Below are 25,092 nucleotides of genomic sequence, written 5' to 3'. Positions count from 1 at the left end.
CTTTATCAGGTATATCTTTTGCAAATATTTTCTCCAGTCTTTGTATAATGGTTTACTTTTCAAAATATATGTTGATGCTTTACTTTTAGTAACAAATTGCTTCAGACAGATTTTGAAATGATTATCATACTTGAATACATCTCATGTATATTCGAACACTGCAATTTAAGCATTTTTTTAGAGGTGGGCTGCCCAAATAGTGTAGTCTTTAGTCACATGTGGCTCCTGAATACTTGAAATGTGGCTAGAATGAATCAGAAGTTGAATTTTTAATTTTACTTAATTTTAATTAAAATTCAGTGCGAGGTGCATGGCTGGCAGGGTGACTGCAGGGGCAGGGCGGGGGCAGTTGTGGCTTTTTCACCTCCTTGTCCCCTAGGGCCAGCCAGACACCATGCAGGCTGCCAGCACCATGAAGATCTGGAATTCAGAGCACGTCTTGGACTTCCCATGGGAAACTGTTAGGACAGCTGCAATGCAGAAATACCCAAACTCTATAAACCCAAGTGTGGTTGGAGTTGATGTGTTGGACAGACATATAGATCCCTCTGGAAAGTCGCACAGCCATAGACTTAGCACAGAGTGGGGACTGCCTTCCATTGTGAAATCTCTTATTGGCGCAGCAACAACTAAAGCATACGTGCAGGAACATTCTGTGGTTGATGCTGCAGGGAAGACCATGGAACTTAAATCTACTAATATTTCATTTACAAATATGGTTTCAGTAGATGAGAGACTCATATACAAACCACATCCTCAGGACCCAGAAAAAAACTGTTTTGATTCAAGAAGCCATAATCCGTGTGAGGAGAGTCAGTGTCAGCAGTTACCTTGAAGGACTGATGGCTAGCACGATATCTTCAAATGCTAATGAAGGCTGAGAAGCAATGGAATGGGTGACACATAAATTAAATGCTGAAGTTGACGGATTGGCTGCTTCAGGGGGGGGTGGGGAGGAGAGAGGGAGCATAAGGACTCCGATGGTGGTTTGTAGAGAAATGAGGCTGAAAATCAGCGCTCCACATCCACTCCCCAGGTCTCTGCAAACTGACAGTATATTTATTTGTTATTTAAAAAATAAAACTGTATTTTGGGTAGAGGTGCTTTTTTTGTTTGTTTGTTTTTAATAAGCTGAAGGAAAGCTATGGGACTTGTGATCAACACAAAGAGGTGCGAGGTTTCTAAATAAAAGGGATCAAATGAAAATAGTATTGTTTGAAATGACCATCTGATTTTGAGGATTCCAGTATTTCGTGAAAATTGAACAATTTTTGAAAAGTACTTGGAAAATCACATTGGCATATTAAATCTCCTTTAAGGTAGAATGGTAAAGCTTTTCATGCATTGTAGACTCTACCTGGCTTTGGATCAACCTCAGAACAAAGCAGAGCCACCTAAATACATAGAATTACCCTGCTGTGATAAACTGTAGGAGCTTGCACAAGGGAATGCTCTTTAAAAGGAGAAATTATATAGTTTGAAAAGACATTAATTTGTATAAAATAACTTGCTCTGCTATAAACTACCATTAAAAACCAGTGTTTTAAAAAAAAAAAAAAAAAAAAAAAAAAAACCAGTGTTTTGTTTTGGTACTTATATGACATTTTTGGAGTGAAAATTATCACTAAAATAATACATGACTCCAACAACGGAAAAAAAGGATTTTAATATATTAAAGAATACTGTATTAATTTGCTAAAATTTTGTAACTTAGGAAAGGTACTACCCTCATTGGATTTTTTACTTTTTGACTTAGTATGCTCTACCGTGGGCTGATGATGTTCACTGAAAAAAATAGTCATTACCAGAATTTTGCAACTTTAATTAAAATTTAAGAAATAAAAAAAAAAAATTTAAGAAATAATCCTCATACAGTAACTAGTTAACTTTTAAATATACGTGGAAGAACCTAAGTATGTGCGTCTATTCTTCAAATCATAGAAATGTCTAAATCTTATGAAATCTAAATGTCAATCAAGCATTTCAAAAGAAAGTTTAGAATCTGAATTGAGATATACTCCTAGTATAAAATGCATTCTGAACTTTGAAGACAATATTTTAAAAAGTACAAGATCTCATTAAAAATTTTTACACTGATTATATAAATTATGAAATGTTGAAATTCTGACATTTTAGATACATTGAATTAAATAAAATATATTACTAAAATTAATTAAATAAATGTGATGCTAAAAAAAAATTAATGTGATGCTTCGTTTTCACTTTCATAACCTGGCTACCAGAAAATTTTAGATAACATGTGTGGCTCATATTATGTTTCTACTGAGTAGCACTATTTTAGAGTAACACAATGTCACCAAGGTTTATTTGTTTATTCAACATGTGTGTCACGCTCTTTGCCAGCCACGGAGGATTCAATATGGGCAACCTTACCAGGCACTTGCTTGCTCTCACAGAGCTTACATTTTAGTTCTGGAGAAGATACTACACATGGAAATAAATAAACCAACCTCAGGTAGTGATTTCAGAGAAAACAGAAAAAGGTAATCAGACATAATGACTGCTCCAAGGATTGGCAACCCTAGATGGGGCAGTTCTGGGAGGTCAGTCAATGGATGTGGATAATGGAGCTGATACCTAGAGGATGAGAAGAAAACAGTCATGGAAAAATGAGGCAAAATATGTTCCAGACACAGGGAACAATAGGAGTTTGCAGATCCCATTCCCATTCATGACAATTTCACCTGAACATGACCACCAACACTAACCCATCCACACACATGTAGATATAGGTTCCTGGGCAGCCCGGGGGGCTCAGTGGTTTAGTGCCACCTACAGCCCAGGGCCTGATCCTGGAGACCTGGGATCGAGTCCCACATCAGGCTCCCTGCATGGAGCCTGCTTCTCCCTCTGCCTGTGTCTCTGCCTCTCTCTCTCTCTCTCTCTCTCTCTGTGTCTCTCTTAAGTAAATAAATAAAATCTTAAAAAAAAAAGACATATGTTCCTATAAACCATGACAAAAGTACAGATATATGTTCCTGGTGAGCAGAGTCCAAGCTCCATTAAGGCAGAAACTTTTATTGTGATTATTTACTGGTGCATATCCAATAACTGAGTATGCAATAAAATTGAATTAAGAGTCCGGCAACACTCCTGTAAAATTACCTCAGGAATATTTCTATGGGCCAGTAGCCTCAGGTTCCAATGTTAATGTATTTAGTGTCTGATCATTGCTGGAGAAATGCATAGTTGAAATTTTCTAGAAACAACAGGCTCCTTTAATGATTTCTTATAAACAAAAGTAGTAACCTATAGTATGGAGACTTGGTAACTTAAATAGCAATGAAAGAATTAATATATAAGGAAGTTGTTGGGTTTACATGAAAAAAGTCACATTATCAGTTGTACAGAGTAACAAAATAAGCTTGCCAGTGTTACTTGAGGGGATGTTGTCTTTAAAAGCACCTCAGTTTATGTTCCAAACTTATGGGCCATACTGAGGAATGCTAATATTCTATGAACAGGTCCACTAAGTTATATATCATGTAAGACAGAGATTTCCTTCAAACAAGAAGCTTTCCAAAAATTATTTTTAAGTTTTTTTGTTTTAATTCCAGTATAGTCAACATACAGTGTTCTGTTAGTTTCAAGTATACAATATAGTGATTCAATAATTCTATACATTACTCAGTGCTCATCATGGTGAGTGTACTCTTTAATCGCCACCATTTATTTCACTCATGCTTCCACCCCGCCCTCCACCCCTCCTGGTAAGCATCAGTTTGTTCTCTGTAGTTAAAGTCTGTTTCTTGATTTCTCTCTCTCTCTCTCTCTCTTTTCCCCTTGTTCATTTCTTTTATTTCTTAAATTCCACATCTGAGTGAAGTCATGTGGTATTGTCTTTCTCTGACTGACTTATTTCACTTGGCATCATACCCCCCCCAACTCCACCCATGCTGTGGCAAATGACAAGATTTCATTCTTTTTATGGCTGAGTAATATTACATTATATATACTACATCTTCTTTATCTATTAACCTGTCCATGGACACTTGACTGCTTCCATAATTTGGCTATTGTAAAAAATGCTGCAATAAACGTAAGGGTGCATGTATTTTTTTGAATTAGTGTTTTTGTAATTTTTTTTAGTAAATACCCAGTATTATAATTTACTGGATCATAGGGTAATTCTATTTTTAATTTTTTTGAGCAACCTCCATACTGGTGTCCACAGTGGCTGCACTAGTTTGCATGCCCACCAGCAGCGCACCAGAGTTTCTTTATCTCCACATTCTTACCAACACTTGTTGTTTCTTGTGTTTTTGATTTTATCTATTCTGACAGGTATGAGGTGATATCTCACTGTAGTTTTTTTTTTTTTAATTTTTTTTTTAATTTTTTTTTAATTTTTTATTTATTTATGATAGTCACAGAGAGAGAGAGAGAGGCAGAGACACAGGCGGAGGGAGAAGCAGGCTCCATGCACCGGGAGCCTGATGTGGGATTCGATCCCGGGTCTCCAGGATCGCGCCCTGGGCCAAAGGCAGGCGCCAAACCGCTGCGCCACCCAGGGATCCCTCACTGTAGTTTTGATTTGCATTTCCCTGATGTTGAATGATGTTGAGCACCTTTTCATGTGTCTATTGGCCATCAGTATGTTTTCTTTGGAGAAATGTGTGTACATGTTTTCTGCCCATTTTTAAATTGGATTATTTGTTTTTTTGGGTGTGGAGTTACATAAGTTCTTTATACATTTTGGATGCTAATGCCTTATCAGATATGTCATTTGCAAATATCTTCTCCCATTCCGTAGGTTGCCTTTTTGTTTTGTTGTTTCCTTGGCTGTGCAGAAGCTTTTTATTTTGATACAGTCCTAATAGCTTATTTCTGCTTCTATTTCCCTTGCCTCAGGAGACACACCTGTAAAAATGTTCTTACAGCCAATGTCAAAGATGTTACTACCTATATTCTCTTCTAGGATTTTTATGGTTTCAGTTCTAACATTTAGGTCTTTCATCCACTTTGAGTTTATTTTTGTATATGGCTTAAGAAAGTGGTCCAGAAAAAAAAAAAAAAAAGAAAAGAAAGTGGTCCAGTTTCACTCTTTGGCATACAGTGGTCCAGTTTTCCCAACCCTCTTTGTTGAAGACTCTGTTTTTTCCCCTTTGCATATTCTATACTCTTTTGTCAATGATTAATTGGCCATGTAATGATGGGTTTGTTTCTGTGCTTTCTATCCTGTCCTATTGATCTATGTGTCTATTTTTGTGTCAGTACCATACTGTTTTGGTTACTACAGCTTTGTAGTATAACTTGAAATCTGGAATTGTGATACCTCTAGCTTTTTCTTTTTTTTATGATTTTATTTATTTATTTGAGAGAGAGAGAGAATGAGAGAACAGGGGGAGAAGCAGGGAGAGGGAGACAGGGAAATCATCTCCAGCAGACTCTGCACAAAGTGCAGAACCTGACACAAGGCTCGATCCCAAGACCCTGAGATCATGACCTGAGCTGAAACCAAGAGCTGGATGCTTAACCAACTGAGCCACTCAGGAGCCCCCAGTTTTTCTTTTTCAAGATTGTTTTAGCTATTCAGAGTCTTTTGTGTTTCTATGTAAATTTTAGAGTTATTTGTTCCAGATCTGTGAAAAATGTTATTGGCATTTTGATGGGGATTGCATTAAATCTGTAGATTTCTTTGGTGAGTAAAGATATTTTAACAATATTTGTTCTTCCAATCCATGAGCATGGAATATCTTCCCATTTGTTTTTGTCATCTTCAATTTCTTTCATCAGCATTTTATAGTTTATGGAGTACAGCTCTTTCACCTCGTTGGTTAAGTTTATTCCTAGGTATTTTATTATTTTTGGTGCAATTGTTACTTCACTATTAGTGTATAGAAATGTGATGGATTTCTGTACATAAATTTTGTATCCTATGACCTTTCTGAATTCATTTATCAGTTCTAGTAGGTTTTTGGTAGTTTTTTGAGTTTTCTATATATGGTATCATGTTGTCTGCAAATAGTGAAAGTCTTACTTCTCCCTTAGCAGTGTGGATGGCTTTTATTTCTTTTTGTTGTCTGATTGCTGTGGCTAGGTACTATGTTATAGTAGTATATTGAACAAAAGTGGTGAGAGTGGACCTCCTTATCCTGTAGAGGGAAAGTTCTCAGTTTTTCTCCCATTGAATATAATATTCACTGTGGGTTTTTCATAGATGGCCTTATTATGTTGAGGTATATTTCCTCTAAACCTACTTTGTTAAGAGTTTTTAATCATGAGTGAATGTTGTACTTTGTCAAATACTTTTTCTGCATCAATTGAAATGATCATACGGGTTTTATCCTTTCTCCTATTGATGTGATGTAGCACATTAATTGATTTACAAATATTGGAGTACCCTTGTATTCCTGGAATAAATCCCACTTGATCATGATGAATGATTTTTTTAATGTATTGTTGAAATTTGCTAATATTTTGTTGAGGATTTTTGCATCTATGCAAAAATCAGAGAGGTTAAGCTGTAGTTCTCTTTTTTTTGTAGTGTCTTCATCTAGTTTTGGGATCAAGGCCTCATAGAATGAATTTGGAATTTTTCCTCCCTCTTCTCTTTTTCAGAATAGTTTGAGAAGAAAAGGTAATAACTTTCTTTAAATGTTTGATAGACTTCATCTGTAAAGTCATCTTGTCCTAGACTTTTGTTTGTTAGAAGTTTTTGATTACTGGCTCAATTTCCTTGCTGGTAATCAGTCTGTCCAAATTTCCTATTTCTTTCTGGTTCAAATTTGGAAGGTTGTAAGTTTCTAAGAAATTATTCATTTTTTCTAGGTTGTCCAATTTGTTGGCATTATAATTTTTCATAATATTTTCTTACAATTCTTTGTATTTATGTGGTATCAGTTGTTATTTCTCTTCTTTAATTTCTAATTTTGTTTGAATCCTCTTTTTTTTTCTTATGAGTCTGGCTAAAGTTTTGCCAATTTTCTTGATCTTCTCAAGGAACCATAAGCTGTCCAGAATTTAATCCAAAGACCCATGCCTCATATTTTATGTGTCTACTCTAGGTAGAACTTGGAGTATAAGCAACTGCCCAGTTCTTCCATAAATTACCTTCATCTCAGTTCCTAAGACTTAATCTTGCTGCCTAGATAAGACAGACTGTGCCCTCATCAAATATATCTTTCTTTCACCACAGTGTTGATGAATTGTTATATGGATAGATGGAATACAATAAGGAGAATCACACTAAAAAACAATTCGGCGGTATAAGACCTTGGGTTCACATTCTTTGAAGAATATCCTCCCTGTGTATTAATGAAGAAAATTCAGATTTAACCAAAAATTTTGTGGTCATCTTTTCTTGAAAACTAGCAGAAATTGTACTATTCACATGTTTTTAAAATATTTTATTTGTTTATTCATGAAAGACCCAGAGAGAGAGAGCAAGAGAGGCAGAGACATAGACAGAGGGAGAAGCAGGCTCCCTACAAGGAGCCAAATGTGGGACTCCATCCCAAATCCCAGGATCCCGCCCTGAGCTGAAGGCGGATGCTCAACCCCTGAGCCACCCAGGAATCCCTCATTCACATTTTCAAATCTTGTTTCATTCTTTAAAGCTCACATTGATAAAATTTTTTCACGAAATCTTATTTTGGCAAACCTACTATATCAAGGCATTGTGCTAGATGCAATGAGAGAATAGAGTAATAAATAAGATGTGATTTCTGGGGTGCCTGGATGGGACAGTTGGTTAAGCCTCCAACTCTTAGTTGTGCCTCAAGTCATGATGTCTGGGTCATGAGATCAGGCCCCCATTGGGTTTCACACTCAGGGCCAACTCTGCTTGAGATTCTTTCCGTCTCACTCCCCCTCCACCCCTCCCCCATGCATATATGTGCTCTCTCTCTTTCTCTTTCTAATTCCCAAATAAATAAATAAATAATATCTTTTTAAAAAATGATGTGATTTCTGCTTCTCCTTAACTCTCCAACTTTCCATTCTAGTTACCAAACTGAGACCAAAGTAAAATACAAAATATTTTTAGATGTTTATTTTTTTTTTTAATTTTTTATTTATTTATGATAGTCACAGAGAGAGAGAGAGGCAGAGACACAGGCGGAGGGAGAAGCAGGCTCCATGCACCGGGAGCCTGATGTGGGATTCGATCCCGGGTCTCCAGGATCGCGCCCTGGGCCAAAGGCAGGCGCCAAACCACTGCGCCACCCAGGGATCCCAGATGTTTATTTTGAAAATCATCTTAATGTAGCTTTTTCTTTTGTACACAAGAGGGATCTACTGCTCTCCCAAGGTTTTTTTTTACACTTTTAACATATTTTATTAGCATATAATATGTAACAGATAAGTGATATCTCCAACCTATCCCCAATCTCTCCTCATTCATAATCTCCCTTCACCATCCTGAACTCTATCCCAAACATGATTTAAAGTTCCTGTACATTACTCATTCACCAAATATTTGCTGGATTAATGCATTAATTAACAAAAGTAATGGAGTTTGGGTTTAGGCACATAATCATACTTCTTGCTTGTGGATGAGTTTTATTTATTTTTTTTTAATTTTTTTTTATTTATTTTTATTTTTTTTTTAATTAACTTTTATTGGTGTTCAATTTACCAACATACAGAAAAACACCCAGTGCTCATGTGGATGAGTTTTAAAACCATAGACTCAGATCTGTGTTTTACGAAGATAGAGTGGAACTAGGAAGGATATATTACAAAGGCTAAAGTAAGCAGCAGTAATTTTCCTCACAAGGCACAACAGATGGATGATGAGGAGCTGAGCAAAGGTAACAGCAGAGAGATGATGGAAAAGCAATGAAAGAAAGTGAGGAATGACATAGGAAGGGTAGAGGAAGCTCCCTCCTTCTGGAGGAGCCAAGTCCCCATAAACAAGGGAGAAAATGTGCCTTTGGCTGTAAAAGGAATTCCCGCAGGAACAACTATACCTTTCTTCACAAATATTCAAATAATAGCATTAAAATGCATATACTAGACCATACTTTTACCATGGAGAAAGGGTGTTCGGTGACTAAAGCTTTTCCTCACTTTAGAAATGTGGAGACTAGGGATGTGGCCCCAGATACTCAATGCTGGCTGGGCACAAGCCCACTCTGGTTTAGGCCACTGCTTTGCACTTTGTTGCACTATGGACAGCTTCCATGGAATGCATCCCTCTGACCTTTGCCTGTGTTTATTTCTTTTGGAGGAAATGAGGGTATTTTTTCTGACAATTTTTAAGTTGAAGAGGAAACATACCCAATCTTGGAATAATCAAGAGTAGGGACAAAGCCATGATGAGAGGGAGTGTTTTCACAGAATGTGTGTGATAGGTTAAGAAAGAGTTCATGCCAAGGTTCTCCTTTTATTTAAAAAAAGTTTCTATATTCATGTAATATTATTACTAATGTTTGGGGATTTCTTAGAGTTTAAAGATAAAATTTTGGCAGGTAATTCAGGCATATTTTGCTTGGTTCTCTCCCCCACAGATTATTGGGAACTTTTAATATGAGAATTATTTTATATTTTCTACCCTAGGTTTAAGAGGCAAAGGTGACCCTATTAAGTTTGTGTATCATTCATTGAATATATGTTCACAGTGACTGATCATTGACACTTTGACTTCGAATAGTGATGGAAAGAGTGACTAAGCCAGCAGGCTATGCATCATTTTAAAAGGTGGTGGCTAATTATAGACTTGTGCTGTGACTTCAAGAGTATTGTGTAAGTTCTTCACTTGCCCTCTTACTCATAAAGGGAACTATTTGTTCATAGTGTAGTAGGGGCAAGTAGGAACCAACCAAAGAGCTGGCAACTTTCTGAATGTAGAATGTGTCCTACTTTGTCTTTATTTCATAAAGCAAGCATCATTATGAAGAACTGACTGTAGGCAAGTGAAAAAGTGAACCCGGAAAACCAGAATGGAATGTACAAATGAACCAGTTGTGATATTAGAAGATATAACTAAGAAAATGTCCAGGAAGACAGACAGAAACACACACACACACACACACACACACACACACACACAGATCAAGTTTGTTCTCTTCTTTGTGTTCATTTAACATTAAGTTAGTCCCCCTTTTAATTCCTGGCCATAGTTCCTTGAGGGTAAGTATTATATCATTCATCCTTGGATTCCCTAGGCTTAGCATTCTGGATGATGTGGAAGTTCTGTATAGTTCATTGCTGAATTAGGAGGAGGGAACCAATCAGATTGTTTTAGATCACATTACGGTATAAATGACAGATAATATTGTAATATTACTAGAAATATTTGCAGCTTTAAAAATAAATCCCAATTAACCCCTTGAGATTATTTTTGACAGAGTCAAAGGAAAAATTTCAGGCATAGGAAATATATAGTAGAACAGAAGAACTAGTCTGGCCTCCTCAAGTTGTAGTACTATATACACTGCTAATTCTGCTTACAAGAACTTTTTCAAGGAATGAGCACACTCTGTCTTTTCAAAACTCCAGTTCATAACCTCACTTTTACCAGTCTCAGCCCACTTACATTTTATATGCTTTTTAAAATTGCACATATATCATGTGATTTTAATTACACAAATAGAACTAAACACAGAGAAGATGCTTATCCATAAATTCATCAAATGTCTAACAAATGTCAGTCACCGTGCTGGATGCTCTGGCATAAAAATGAGGAAAACGAACAATGGCAGGCACATAAGGACTATGAACCTTTTGGACAGGAGGGATTATGCATCTGGAGTGGCTCTAGAGTGGCTCTGACAGAGAGTAGACATAGTTTCTGCTTCGTAAAAGGCGCTTAAATAACATTTAAGAGAGATGAAGGAAGAGATAAAGGAGAAGGAAGACTAGAAAAAGAAGGATAAAAGAAATAAAGGAAAGAGAGAGTAGGGGAGAAGGAAGAAGGGGAAGAGAAAGCAGATGCTTAGGATGAGCACTGGGTACCCCATGGTTGTAGACAAAATGAAAACCATGTGGTAGAATGAAAACACCAGCGAGTAGCAGATGCCACAATAGGCACTAACTGTGACTTAATGCTAGTAAAGAGACAGAACAGGAGCAGCTCATCCAGGAATAATTTAGATTACAAGGAGGCACTGAGTATTCTTTCTGGGAGGCACTTTTGCTGTGAGACTTCTCCCCAGTGAACTCTGATCGAGTAAGAAAGTACAAATGTCAGGCATCTGTGAACTATATTTGCCATCTGGGTGTTAACTTCCCTCCTGACGAAAATCCTCTCTCACTGGGTGAAATGTGCATTCCTGTATTCATTCAGTGTCTTGCCAAGATTCTCCAAACCTAGATATTATTATCCCTGCAACAGGATTCTTGATAATGATTTTATGCTATAAAGATACTATCATTCCTTATAATTCTATCATTATATTAAAATATTCAGTGACTACCAACATGCCTATGACATTTTTGTGGTTGCCTTATAAGCAGTATTATATCTTAAAAAGGTCCATGAGCTCTGGAGTCAAGACATATTGAAGCTCTGTTTCCACTATTCACTGGCTTGTGACCTTTGGCAATCTAATTAATTTCTATGGCACTCAGCTTACTCATCTGTAAAATTGGAAAGCTATATTTTATGGTATCATTTAAATTCACAATCTTGATGTCAAGTATTTTGCCTGTTGCCTAGCACTTCCTTGTATATGTTGCCTAGTATGTGCCTCATTCAACGTGTAGAAATTAGTAATAGTGGTGGTGGTGGTGGTGGTGGTGGTAGTGGTGTGGTGGTGTGGTAGCAGTAGTAATATAGCCCCGGATGATAAACCACACACTTGAGAATATGAGCCTGGGCTGGAAGAATTGGAAAATTTTCTGTAATGCAGAATAGTCTTACTCCCAGGTATCTTTGGTTTTACAACTCTCAAAAGGTGGAGCTTTCTCCAGCAATGATTCCAAGATAAGAGTTTAGTCTTGAGACTGTAGAAAATTCATGAAATTCAAAATAAGTTTTCTTGATATTCATGATTCAGAACAAGATTTTTTTTCCGAAGAGATGATACCATGTTAATGCTCTTCCTCTTACTGTGGAAATTTTCCTAACGAACGTATGCTTGATACAAAAATGCAAATAGTATAGATACAGAGGAAAAAATAGTTGTCCCACTATTTTAATGATTCCAGGAATGATTTTTTATTTTTTAGTGATTGTAGGAATATCCTTTCAGTCTTTTTTGCTTGTGTAAGCAAAAATATGGAATATGAGTTTAAAAATATGGAATTATTATATAAGATTATATGTATACATACTCTTCCATAACTTCCATCTTCTCTTAGAAATATATCATGACCATCTCTTCATGTCAATGAACATAAATTCATCTCATTTTTTTAAATTGCTGCCAAGTATTCCATTTGTATGTGTGCTATATTTTAACCAAAACTCTACTTTTCATTGTTAAGAAAAATGTTAGTAAACATTCTTATACATATTTACTATTTGTGTTGGTATTTCTGTAGAATAAATGCCTAGAGGTAGAGTTGAAGGGCCAATGGGTATACACATTCTAAATGTTGATACACGTTGAATTGTCCTCTAAGGAGCTTACGCTGTTTAAACTCCCATCAGTAGCGAATGAGATCACCTATTTCCTTTCAGTCATACTGGCTTAAAATGAGGCTTGCTTTCAGTGGGGCTTATCATTTGAAATCATCAACGTGGGTACAAAATAAATAGAAAATAGAACACAGGGATCCCTGGGTGGCGCAGCGGTTTGGCGCCTGCCTTTGGCCCAGGGCGCGATCCTGGAGACCCGGGATCGAATCCCACATCAGGCTTCCGGTGCATGGAGCCTGCTTCTCCCTCTGCCTGTGTCTCTGCCTCTCTCTCTCTCTCTCTGTGTGACTATCATAAATAAATAAAAATTAAAAAAAAAAAAAAAAAAAGAAAAAAAAGAAAATAGAACACAAAGCTGACTACTAGAACCCAGAGCCAGAATGCTAACCAGGGCCTGGTTTATGGTGGCCAGAAGTCACTCAACACATATTTGGTGACAGACAGAGGACATCTGGCTCTCTAACCAAGATCATCAAGGGCCTGACTTCGGAAAAACTAGTAGATAGAATAAAGAAAAAGTAAAATTATGTACAAACATTAGTGTTCACAGTCTTTTGCTAAAATAACAAATATGTATGAGTGAAGAGCTTAAAGCAACTTCACTTGAGAAGGCTTAGGGGAGATGGCTGAAACTTCAAATTCCAGTCAGAAACAGGTATAGTATTCATCTTCTTTTTTTTTTTTTTTTAAGATTTTATTTATTTATTCACAAGAGACACACAGAGAGAGGCAAATACATAAGCAGAGGGAGAAGCAGGCTCCCTGTGGAGACCTGATGCGGGACTTGATCCCAAGACCCCGGGTCATGACCTGTGCCAAAGGCACAGGAAATATTCATCTTCCAATTGCATGTTTTCATATGCTGTTCAAATAAGGAAGCAAATAAGCAAATAAGGAAAATTACAGTGACTGTGGTTTGGTCGTAACTACTCCCTCAAGGCTTTATAAAACTTGCTTTTCCTCCTTTGTGAGTTTTAGGTATCTGAGAATTAGCACTTACAGTTCCCAGTGGAAGTGATTTTCTTTATTTGTAAGTGTAGAAAGCAGGTTTGAATGTTGTGTTTTTCTGGGATAAAAAGAGTTAATGTGTTTCTAATTCTCTTAAAATGCTTATTCTCTGTATAAATATTAGCAAGTGACTTACACGTATTAAAGACTGTGTTGCATGAATGGGTTTAGCAGCCAGGGACCCGGGCAGCCTGATCAAATTAAGTGCAAATTTGTAATAAATACATGATAATATCAAATGGTGTATTTAAGTAAAACAGGAGTTCCTCTAATGTGGAAAGAGAGAAAAGCTAGCATGAAATCTGATTTAAAATTGAGGAAACTGTAGATTGTGTTTCCTAACATTATGATTTCCAAGCCCTGAGGGTGCACCATTGGGACCAGTTGCCCTTTTCATGACCCTCTCAGGGTTGCAAACACCATGAAGCTGCCTCCTGAACATTATTAATATTGCACAGAGCAAGGATTCTATCAAGAATAATTATTTTGCCTACTTAAGACGTAAGTCATTCTTCAAAGGCATTTCAATGAATATAAATGCCAAAAAGCTCCTTTGAACATCTCTATTAAAAATTGCTGCCGGTGTCAGATGCTGGTAAATGAAAAACTCTAGGTAGTGACAGTTTCATCTAATACAAATAAAGTCAAAACCCCTTGATTGGTGCTGAGTGGATTAATCATTGTGTATGTGTGTGAAGAATCATGAATTACTTTGACACAGGTTGATTTTTTTTTAAGGGGTTCTTTTATCTCCTTTTTCTCCCCTGGAGAAATCATTTTGGTAGAGATTTGGGGAGGTTTTAACGAACTTCATTTATACATCGAAGGCAGTGCTTTTTCAAGCAATCAGTGAAGTTTATATTCTAATATATGTGTTGTTGCTCCAAAATATTCCCTGGAATATATTTATGTTCCTTAGAATTTTCCAAATTATTTTTTAAGCTCTCAAAGAAAGGAGTTCTGGTTTGGGGAAAACATCTAATGTGAAATGCATTTTTTTTTCCTTTTTCTTTACTATAATGTGCCCAAGTTTTACAAAACATGTTTCTTTCTCTTCCTTCGTTTAGCCAAAGGAAAAAAATCGCATCCTTTCAATAATTAGTAGGCAAGACTATGAGCTGAAGCATTCCCAAGGATGGCAGAGTGGAATTTCCCTTCATCGGAGGCTCTCTGGGGTTTTGATTCCTGATTGCCCTAACCCTTAGAAGCAGCTTTCCAGCTCTTGCTCTTTCGCCTAGTTATCTTGCTAAACATTGCAAATGTCATTCTTGCTTCCTCCAAAATCACACCCAGGGACATTGTCCTCACTTTTTTCTAGATGGCTTTTTCCCCCTTGTCCTTTGACATACTTCTGAGTTCCTCAGGACTACAGAATACAGGCTATTTTAAATCAAGTCAATGACACATTCTCAGTTCCGACATCTATGGTTTATTTTTTTTCCTTCTGGTTCGTGTATTATCTTTATTCAAAATAACTATTAAAAAAAAAAAACCCAAAAGCACGAAATAATAGTCCAGAGTGCAACCCAACCATTTAAAAGTATGTTGTTCCTTTTAATTTTTGCCTACCTGCGTAATGATGATTTGAAGATGCAAATAGGGGCACCTGGGTGGCTCAGCAGTTGAGCATCTGCCTTTGGCCCAGGGATCAAGTCCCACATCGGGCTCCTTGCATGAAGCCCACTTCTCCCTCTGCCTGTGTTTCTGCCTCTCTGTGTATGTCTCTCATGAATAAATAAATAAAATCTTTTTTAAAAAAAAGAAAATGCAAATAAAAAATCTAAGTACATAGAAGGCACATGGTAATTTGACATATAATATATAGGTGCTACTTTTTTTATGATTTTAGGTTAATTTTGCCAAAAATATTTTTTTCCCTCATGGAACTTAAGATTTACTGTTCTTTAAAAAATGTTCTCTTCTTAATTTCCTCCTACATTCCTTCAATCACTACAATTTTATAATAACATCAAAAAATAATTAGAAAAGTCCTAGAATTATGCTATTACTGGCTTCTAATGCATTCCCTTTATTTTATGGATGAGGAAATAGGTTCTGAATATGGTCTGTCCAAAGCTACATAGATACCATGTCCAACTCAACTGACATGAAAATTGAGTTCACTTGGTTTTATATGAATGCTCTTTTCCATATGGAAATTTTATTTTCCCCATGTTATTCGATTTTCCCTAAATTATAGTCTGATTATTCCATGTTAGAAGTAACAATATTCACCATCTGTATTGGACACATTTAAGTATCTCCTTAGATTTTCTTGATGGCGTAGATTCCTCTGCCCCGGCCTTCCCAGCAACCAATACCACATTCCCAGAAGGACTGTAGATACTAGTGTTAGCATTAAAGACTTTGAGAATGCAGAAGTTGGGTTCCCTATCATATCCCTATTCAGTTTCCCAGCTGTCTAGCCCCAGCAAAAACTAGATGGATCATGGCCAATCACTATGGACTAGCATCACCTTAAGCAGATGACGGCTCTAAGCCAAGGTGATATGCCAGCTGTGATTTTGTGACTGCAGCAAACAAGCACATTCTGAGATCCAAGCAACCAGGTGCTGTCAACTAGGGCTCTGAGGCAGGTAGCAGGGTCCTGAACCTTGGAACTTTACTTGCTACTTGACCATGAGGCTGATCAGAAATAACAAAGTCCAGACATTGGAGTAAGACAGCAATTTGATCACTGGAACTAGTCTATGAATTAGGTGCTGGGTCCCAAAAATAGGAAGGAATCTGATTACCAGAATCAAGATACTGATGGCTGGAGCCTGGGCTGTAAGATCAGAGGGTGAGGTGAGGCTGTCTCCAAGTGAGGACCCAAATAGAGCTTGTGCTTCCTGGAGACAGCAAAGCAGAGACTCCAGGAAAGGATGAAGTGGCCTGAGCCACAGAGAGGAGTATCACGACTGACCAGGGCCTGACAGGTCACAAATAATCACAAACTGGACTCTTAAGGTCTTTTTTTTCCCTTTTTTTTTTTCATTTTTATCTTAATATCTAGCTTCTAGCTTCTTTCTGAGGCCTGCTGTTGAAGAAGCAATTTTCAGAGAATAAAAGCCATTTCTAGAGCCTCCTTTTTGATCTCTCCTCAAATAGAAATACTATCCAAGCAATCCTCGCAGATCACTTTGTAATTAGCAACCACTGTAACTTGGTAATCAGCAAACATTCTGAAAAAATTGCCACATTTGTTCATTCATTCATTTACACATCAGTGATAGACAAGTACTCACTACGTGCCTGCTGAAGGCAAAATGCCTACTCTCGAGGCAGACAGACCGGTGTTCTAACACTGGCTGGCTGTTTCCTATGGGCAAGGCCTATTCAAGAGTTAAAAGGATTAAGTGAGATAATTCATATAAAACATAAAGCACAGGACCTTGCAATAGTAATTAGTTAATGTATAATAGCTACTACTATTACTTTTACTTTTATTGCTATCAATGATAATAACATTAAAACATGGTTACAGTCTATTGAAAAGACTAGACTTTACAATAAATAAATGTAATATAGAGTAATAGGTGCCACAGTACAGGTATGTACAGGTTTTGGAAGGGATAATAATTCTACTTGGAAAGGTCAGAGAAGCCTTGACAGGATGAATCATGTTTTACCTTAAGGTTAAAAGTTGAAGAGTCCCCCCACAGTCATGGTAAGGATGTTATGCGCAGAGGAGTTTCTTCCTACTATGTGAACCAGGGCAACAGGCAAAGCTGGAAACGTATAAAGGGGCTACGTGACAAACAGTGTTAGAACCTTCGCAGCCGAGTCTGGACTTTGGATGGGGAGATTATGGAGAAGACTTTTAAACCATGAAGAAACAATTTACCTTCCATAAAAATCATTCTAACAGCACTGGGGAAGCTGGAGCTGGAATCAAATTGGGGGAAGGGAACCAGGCAAGCCAGCGAGACCCCAACGGCAGGAAGGCCAGTGAGGAGCTGTTGAAAAGGTCAGAAGGGAGGAGATGAGTGTCTGTCTGTCTGGTTCTGTGTTTTTAAACTGGGATTCTCCTAGCCTACTGCCAAGCAGGATACTCAGGGAATCCCAGCCCCATCCCCTACAGTCATCCTCTTCATCCTCATCTCTCTCTCTCTCTGACTTCAGTGTGGTCCAGAGGCAGAGTGACCCAATGTTTGGAACTAACCCTGGAGGGGCAACTTCTGAGCCTCTCAAGTGTATCACAATCTATGCCCTTCTTCTCACTTTTTTGGTAGGCCCTGAACGAGTAGTGTTTCCTCAAGGGAGTTCCACTGGTCACCTGTTTCAGAAGGACCCTGGGGGCTTATTAAAAATGCCTATTTCCAGACACATCCCAGCTGTCAGAATCCTTTGCAGTTGAAAATCAAATCTGCACTTTTTGCAATCTCCCCAGGGGATCCTGACTTTGAGAACCCCTGCAAGGGACCACTAGACAAATGATTCTGGAACTTGACTGATCATCTTAAACTTTTTCAAAGTGGTCTTTGAGACCCCATCCCTCCAGAAATCTGAAGGTCTAGGGTTGAGTAGGGAGTCCTCCCAAGGGGTGGACATGAATCCTACCTGGGAACCATTGCCTAATATCACCTTCCTGGTAACTTAACCCTCTGCTGCTAGGATAAATGAAATAGTCACAGATCCTTCCTGGTGTACTTACAGAGGGATGGCCAACTTGCCATTTTATTGAATGGAATTCCCTCAGGAGGCTTTTGAAAACAATGAGACTGATGAAAGAGGAAAGGTCCCTCTCACGACTTAGTACTAATAAGAGATGGTCCTGAGAAGTGATGGCTACCGAGGACCACAGCACTTCTTGATGCATTACAAAGTGTGCATGAGGCAGAAAGCTGCCTGATTTGGGACAAAGAATTACCTTTGATCTCATCACCTGCATCAGAGCCTTTTCTAGCTCCTCTCTCATTTGCCTCAGAAATCTGGGGAACTCCCTTTAACCATGTGATGCTAGTGCTTCCAGTTCAGAAAGCAAGGATCATCATTTTTCCACTAGCTCCTCGGCCCCAATATGCGTTCATCAGGCCTAAAAAAGACCTTATCCAATAAAGGATCTGTTTGGGGTGGGAGGGGAACTGGAGTAGAATAAGAAGGAATGATTATAAATTTTAAAATAACAATGAAAAAAATGAATCCTGGACCTTATCCACCATACCAGAACCAAATCTAATGACTACAGTAGAGATAATTTATGTGACTTAAAATGAGATTTAAAAAGGTAAAGAAGAGAGAAAGTCCCACAGAAACAGAACATTGTGCCATTAGTTATCACTAAAAGTGGGTCTGGTCCACTGCTTATTTTTTCTCAGTTTAATGAATGCCCCCTGGGATTGCCTGTTAAAGCTCATTGCTCTGTCAGAAACTCTGTTGAACATTGGAAGGAGATTTTTCTGGTTTCCAAATGATGAAAAGATTCTCTTGGAACATTTTTCATAGGAGTAATGGTAGCCTCTGAAAATTTTTGCTTTAACTTATCATGGTTGAACAAGTGGGCAGTCTTCCAGCAAGAGATCTTTTAAGAACTTGCAAGTACAAATGAGGGTGACCTTTTTGCTGGCAGTAAAATGTGAGCCTTCTTACAATTCCTCTTGTGTAAGCATTCATGTGGAGAGAATAGCCCACGAACACACATTAACTATCCTTTTTACCTCCAGGAAGATAAAGGAAAGTTCATTTTGAAGCGTAAACCTCCCAATAATAGAGTTACCAACCCTCTTGGCCTGGAAATTCCAGAAAAGTCTTCAAATGAAAAGTACCACTGCAATCTAGAAGTATTTAGTCTATTATCATTAGGGAAGGACCAGTTTGTCCAGAGAGTCAAGAAAGAATTGACTGAGAACGTGTAACTCCCGCTGAGTGTTGCAGGATAACACAAGTTTGCCAGATAGAGGAAGAGGAAAAGCAAAAGCATTCCAGGGAATGTGAACAGGCACATACATGTGGTGATTTAAAAAACCAAAAAAACAAACAAACAAATAAAAAAGCACATGTTTTAGTGTCAAAAGTCAGAGGTGAGGGCAGAGACGAGTGCATAAGGTGTCTATGTTTGGGGTGGGGGTGGAGGGCCATCTGACGGGGGGGGGGGGGTGAATCTGGAGCTGTAGATCATGTGAAGGCATTTGTCACCAAAAGGAAAGTCATAAAGTCTTTCCAGTAAGGGAGTTAGTTGTGAAATCAGATTCAGGTTTTAATAGGGTAATTCTAGCTGCAGAGTGACCTGGTTTAAGGAATGCCAGGCAGTTGGGACAGAAGACCATTAGAAAGCTAATGCAGTTAATACTAATCAAAGAAGGATGAAGGGAGAGTGAATTAAGGTGGAAATAATTGGCCCCCTGAAGTGCAATTTGGCTAGGATCCCCTGGAGGGGCTTTCTTGACCTGCAGTCCTGTGGTTTTCCATACCACACTCTTTGCTCCTGCATCATTGTTTACTGTCATTTGCTTTTTGCAAAAATACACGTCCTGTTAGCTTCTGCTTCCACTTGGCTGATAGCGGCCTCCCTTCTCTGAAATACCATTGCACTAATCACATCCCGACTTGCATTGTTTTAAACTTGTTTTATTACTACTATTATTTAGTTTGGATACCATTGGTTCATTACAAAACAGATACGGAAATTATTTACGTGATGAAAGTTTCACAACTTTAGTGGAATGGGCAGCCTCACGTGATGCCATTTCAAGAATGATTAATTTCGGTCTACATACTTTCCAAGAATGTCACCATCTCTACATAAGAAATAATCCTTGTCATCTAGAACAGCTTGGGCACCTCTGTCTTCTGAGAGAAGAACTTTATCTCCAACTTTCACACTAAGTGATTGAATCTCTCCACCCTTTCCTTTAGAGCCCGATCCAACAGCTACTGCTGTTGCTTGCAGTACTTTTCCTTGAGATTTTTCTGGAAGCATAATGCCTCCTTTGGTTACAGTTTCAGCTATACTCCTTTCAAGTAAAACTCAGTCAAAGAGGGGAAGAAACGTTCTAAACTCCAGTCCGGTCATGACTCCAACTACCATAGCTTGTTGTAAATTTGTTTTAGATGGAACTCCTTCAATGCTTCAAATCTAGCTTTGAATGTAGTTGCCTATCCCTCCGCTTGGGATCCAAAAAAGTATATTAAGTGGCGCCAAACATACATTCTCCCCGTCTACCACCACTATCATGACGTCAGCCCTAGTGAGATAAACTGCAAATGCAGAAACTTCAAAGACCCTCTACTTCTCCCAAAGAGCCTGATCCTAAAGGAGATATACTAGCAACTCTGTATTTCCTTTCCCAGGCCCCTACTACAGCCTTTTAAAAACTTTCCCAGTGTTACATTTCCCAAGAATATACACAAGTCCTCAGACCTCTTCAACCTACAGAGGAAGAGGAAAAAAAGAGGTAGCAAAAGGAATAAAACGTTTATAATTTTTTTCAACCTCCCATTAATTGTTCCATGTCTTAACCTTGGAGAATGGGACAGTCAAGGCATTGCTTTTTGGTGGCTGCACTCCCTGATAAATGTCAGGGACCACAAAATGATAGGAATGAGCAAACTGGGAAGGGCATAACTCATCTATGGGATTTTTGCCTTCTTGAGAGCAGGGCTGAGCATCCTACTTCCCTGTAACTACTCCAATGGCTTACTTATAGTAGGTATATAATAGTAATTAAGTGAATTAACTGATCCTTATTATAACTCTTGAAAAACCTATGTTGGTCTTCATAGTTTTAGAGAATTGCCACACAATCTCCTGTCCTTTCCGTAATCTTGGAACATGATCAGTGGAAGTCTTATTGGCCCAATTATATAGATGATAATCTAAAATATGGGTTAAAATACTTAAACAAGCACCAATAGGCACTAAGTGGAAAGCCAGGACACAAACTTAGGGTTTTAACTCTGCATTCTACTTTCTTCTATGTTCTCAGGCCTTCTGCTGGACCCCTGTCATGACAGTTGTATTGAGAACCCTGTACCTACATATATGTCCACCTTTTCAAATTCCTGAGCAGTGATAGCAGGCCTCTATTTTCTGGCTGTGAAAAAATTTATGAGAACTAGGAAAATGGATAAAGAACGCCAGTTATGGAATAAACCCTATTTGTCCATCTACCCAGAATTAATGAAAATCTATTAGGGGTTAGTCTTAAAATATGAATATGGAATAAATAGGATGTTCCCTGAGTACCTATTATAGCAAAGCACCATCTCCCAAGTGAGGTTCCCACATCTGGAGACCATCTGAGGGTATCACAAAAAGTGGACATCCCAGGTCCTATCCTCCAATTGAGTCAAACTCCCTAGGGTTTGAGCCCTAAAATCTACATGATTAATAATCTTTTCTGGAAGTTTGGAAAAATTACTGGACTGAGGACTTAGTCACCTCATTTGACAGCTCCAGATATTCTGGTCTCAGATGTTTTATCTGCAAAATGGGATAATAAGACCTTACCTTCCTAAAGCCAGGAGGCTAGATCTCATTATCTCTTCCTGTCCTTTATGTTTATAAAATTTGCCACTCAATTACTTATGTTTCTCATCAATCATTACCAATGATTCATTCCTGCTTCCCTGTGGTTACACCATTGCTCTACTCCCCAGTTCCCTCCCCCAACCCTTTCCCTCATTAATAATCTATCCTCTCCTTAAAACTGTTCCCAACTGCTCCCATCATGGGTTTATCCCCTTCTTGTCTCCAAACTCTTGAAGGATTTGTGGTGCCAGCACTGATTTGACCTAAGGAGGGCATTGTATTGTGGTGACAACCTTTCCTAACTCTATGTTATGACTCCCAGCTGAGTCCAGACTGTCCTTGTTGATGACAGTGATATTGATCAACACTATGTACACTATTAGTTTAAAACAGTTTTACAGGGGTACCTGGGTTTCTCTGTTGAGTGTCTGCCTTCAGCTCAGGTCATGATCCCAGGATCTGAGATTGAGCCCCACATCAGGGCTCCCTACCTCAGCCGGAGGTCTGCTTCTCCCTCTGCCCCTCCTCCCCATTTGTGTTGTCTCTCTGTATCTCTCTCTATCTGAAATAGATAACTAAAATCTTTTTTAAAAAAAAAAACGTTTTATAATGTTCAATAATCATGAAATAGAACCTCTAAAAAGTCTGCTAGGCACAGATTTCAAACTCTGTGTCTAATAGATACGAATTCAGAAATTTGGCTTTTACCGCCTACAGTTAACTCTCCTTCAGTGTCTAGACTTTTAGACTCTTCAATTCAGAAAGAGTATAAAGCATTTCCTAAAAACAAGAAGATCTAATCTTTTTAAAAGATTAGAATTTTTTAAAAGAATATGTATAAAAGAATTTTTAAAAACTAAGTTGAAATAACCAGTCTCTGGATTACAAGGGAAATACGCTGGAAAGATAACGTGGAGCATGAAAAGATGGATGTAACCAGCAAATCAGCTCTTGCCAAGCTGCCCAAAGATGGAGAGGAATGTAATAAGTTATATTTTTGACCTTGAAGCAGGTATTATTCAACTGCTCCCCAAAACACTGCCTTCTGTTTAAATCAGGGCTATGTGCTAACTTATATCCAAAGCTGCTTGCCAAAAATCCTCTTAACACAGAATTGTAATAAATAATTAGACCCTAGTCTTAAAGTTGGTATAAGATAATGCTTAAATGTTATATAATTGCCAGCTTATAAGATCCTTGTTTTGTAAATGTGTTTTCTTTTATTTTAAACAAACTTTTTATTTATTTATTTATTTATTTATTTATTTATTTTTATTGGAGTTCAATCACCCAGTTCTCATCCCATCAAGTGCCCCCCTCAGTGCCCACCACCCAGTTACCCCAAACCCCCACCCACCTCCCTTTTCACTACCCCTTGTTCATTTCCCAGAGTTAGGTGTCTCTCATGGTCTGTCACCCTCTCTGATATTTCTCACTCATTTTTTCTCCTTTCCCCTTTATTCCCTTTCACTATTTTTATATTCCCCAAATTAATGAGACCATATAATATTTGTCCTTCTCTGATTGACTCATTTCACTCAGCATAATACCCTCCAGGTCCATCCACGTTGAAGCAAATGGTGGGTATTTGTCATTTCTAATGGCTGAGTATATTCCATTGTATACATATACCAAACTTTTCAACTTTGTGGCATTAAGGTTTGAAATTAGAAAGAGAAAATGTATCTTCTGACTAGGTAATTGCATAAAGAAATTCACCTTGAGTACTAGCATTTTCAGAATGAGCCCTGGTGTCCCTCCAGCAGTTCTCTACACACTGCTCTACTTCTTACCCAAGGTACACAGGTGTGGCAGGCAGAAAGGAATCTCATAAATCTTCCTAAGAGATTGTTGCTTTTCTGTGGCCCACCATTATCTTAACTTTGCTCTTTTTTCTACTTTAGTCATTCCAGACTAAATATTAATGAATTTGTAACTGCATATCATTATTCGATCCCATGATGATAGATGGTTTCCTTGGCCATCTATCTGTTTGGTACTGTTTGAGTGTGCTAGAGGGTGTTTGGTAGGAAAGGGACCAGGAAAAGCTGAGGACTGGAGCACAAGTAGGGAGCTAAGAGATCAGATGACGTTAGAAATATTACATTGGACACTATTTAGCAAATCACTAGAAAACAATCAAAAGTTTACATCCAGCATTTAACTCTAAGGAGTTTCCTAGAATTCACCATCCTACAAAAGTACGGGAACCAAAGTTTAGCAATGGATGAATCCATCAAGCAATAGCAAATATATTGAAAATCAATGGATCAATGCAGGGCAGCATTATGACGTTAATGGGCTGCTTTTTTGCTTTCATAGGCCTCCCCATCATAATAATATTAATATTACAATTATTTTATATTATTTTATATTATTTTAAATATTTCAATATTTAAGTTTTTCTGTTTTAGGCAAAATTTAGTAGATTTTTACGGGGTCTAAAAAATGTTTTGTTTTGGATTAGTTTCTTGTAATATCAGAAACAAAACATGTGTGTGACTCGAACAGTTCTTCTTTTTCTAAAAAAAAAATTTTAAGTCTTCTTTTTCTTATAATTTTAAAAGTAATTAAAAGATTTTCATGGATCTCTAAAAATATCATGGACATGTACTCTGTGCTGTTGTGCCTGTAAATAAGTTGGCCCTGACTCAATAAAGGCAATAACTGTTTTGAGGTGAAATAGATCTTTTCCATTCTGAACTCTCATTTGTCAGACTTTACTCGGTACTAACGCCCCTCCATGGTAGATGCTTAGTGGTATAGCTCTAGTCAAGGGAAGTCTGAGATAATATTTTCTCAGTACACCTTGCTTCTCTTACAGGATTAGTCCTTCTAACTCATTTTTAGGGGAGCAAAGAGAATAGAGACTCCCCTGAGGGTGAGACTTAGCTCAGTAGCTGCAACTCCAGACAACTCTGCTACCTGTCTGACCTATACATTCCATCCCTACAGGACCTTGCCACACTTGAACTCATCCGCTGTGAGAAGATAACTAGGATTAAAGTAGTCCTTTTCCAAGCAATACTTGGTTTTAAAATGGGGCTCTTGGGATCCCTGGGTG

The 25,092-nt window shown here is 37.9% G+C and overlaps 2 pseudogenes; one reads left to right on the top strand and one right to left on the bottom strand.

Moving 5' to 3' along the window:
• The first annotated feature begins 412 nt into the window (after positions 1 to 412).
• On the top strand, positions 413 to 19,413 carry LOC121498603 (annotated as a pseudogene).
• An 842-nt stretch (positions 19,414 to 20,255) lies between these two features.
• On the bottom strand, positions 20,256 to 20,570 carry LOC121498602 (annotated as a pseudogene).
• Between the last annotated feature and the right edge of the window lie 4,522 nt (positions 20,571 to 25,092).

This window comes from Vulpes lagopus, chromosome 9 (assembly GCF_018345385.1).
Source record: "Vulpes lagopus strain Blue_001 chromosome 9, ASM1834538v1, whole genome shotgun sequence".
Lineage (NCBI taxonomy): Eukaryota > Metazoa > Chordata > Mammalia > Carnivora > Canidae > Vulpes > Vulpes lagopus.
This window is presented reverse-complemented; position numbering and strand designations above follow the sequence as displayed.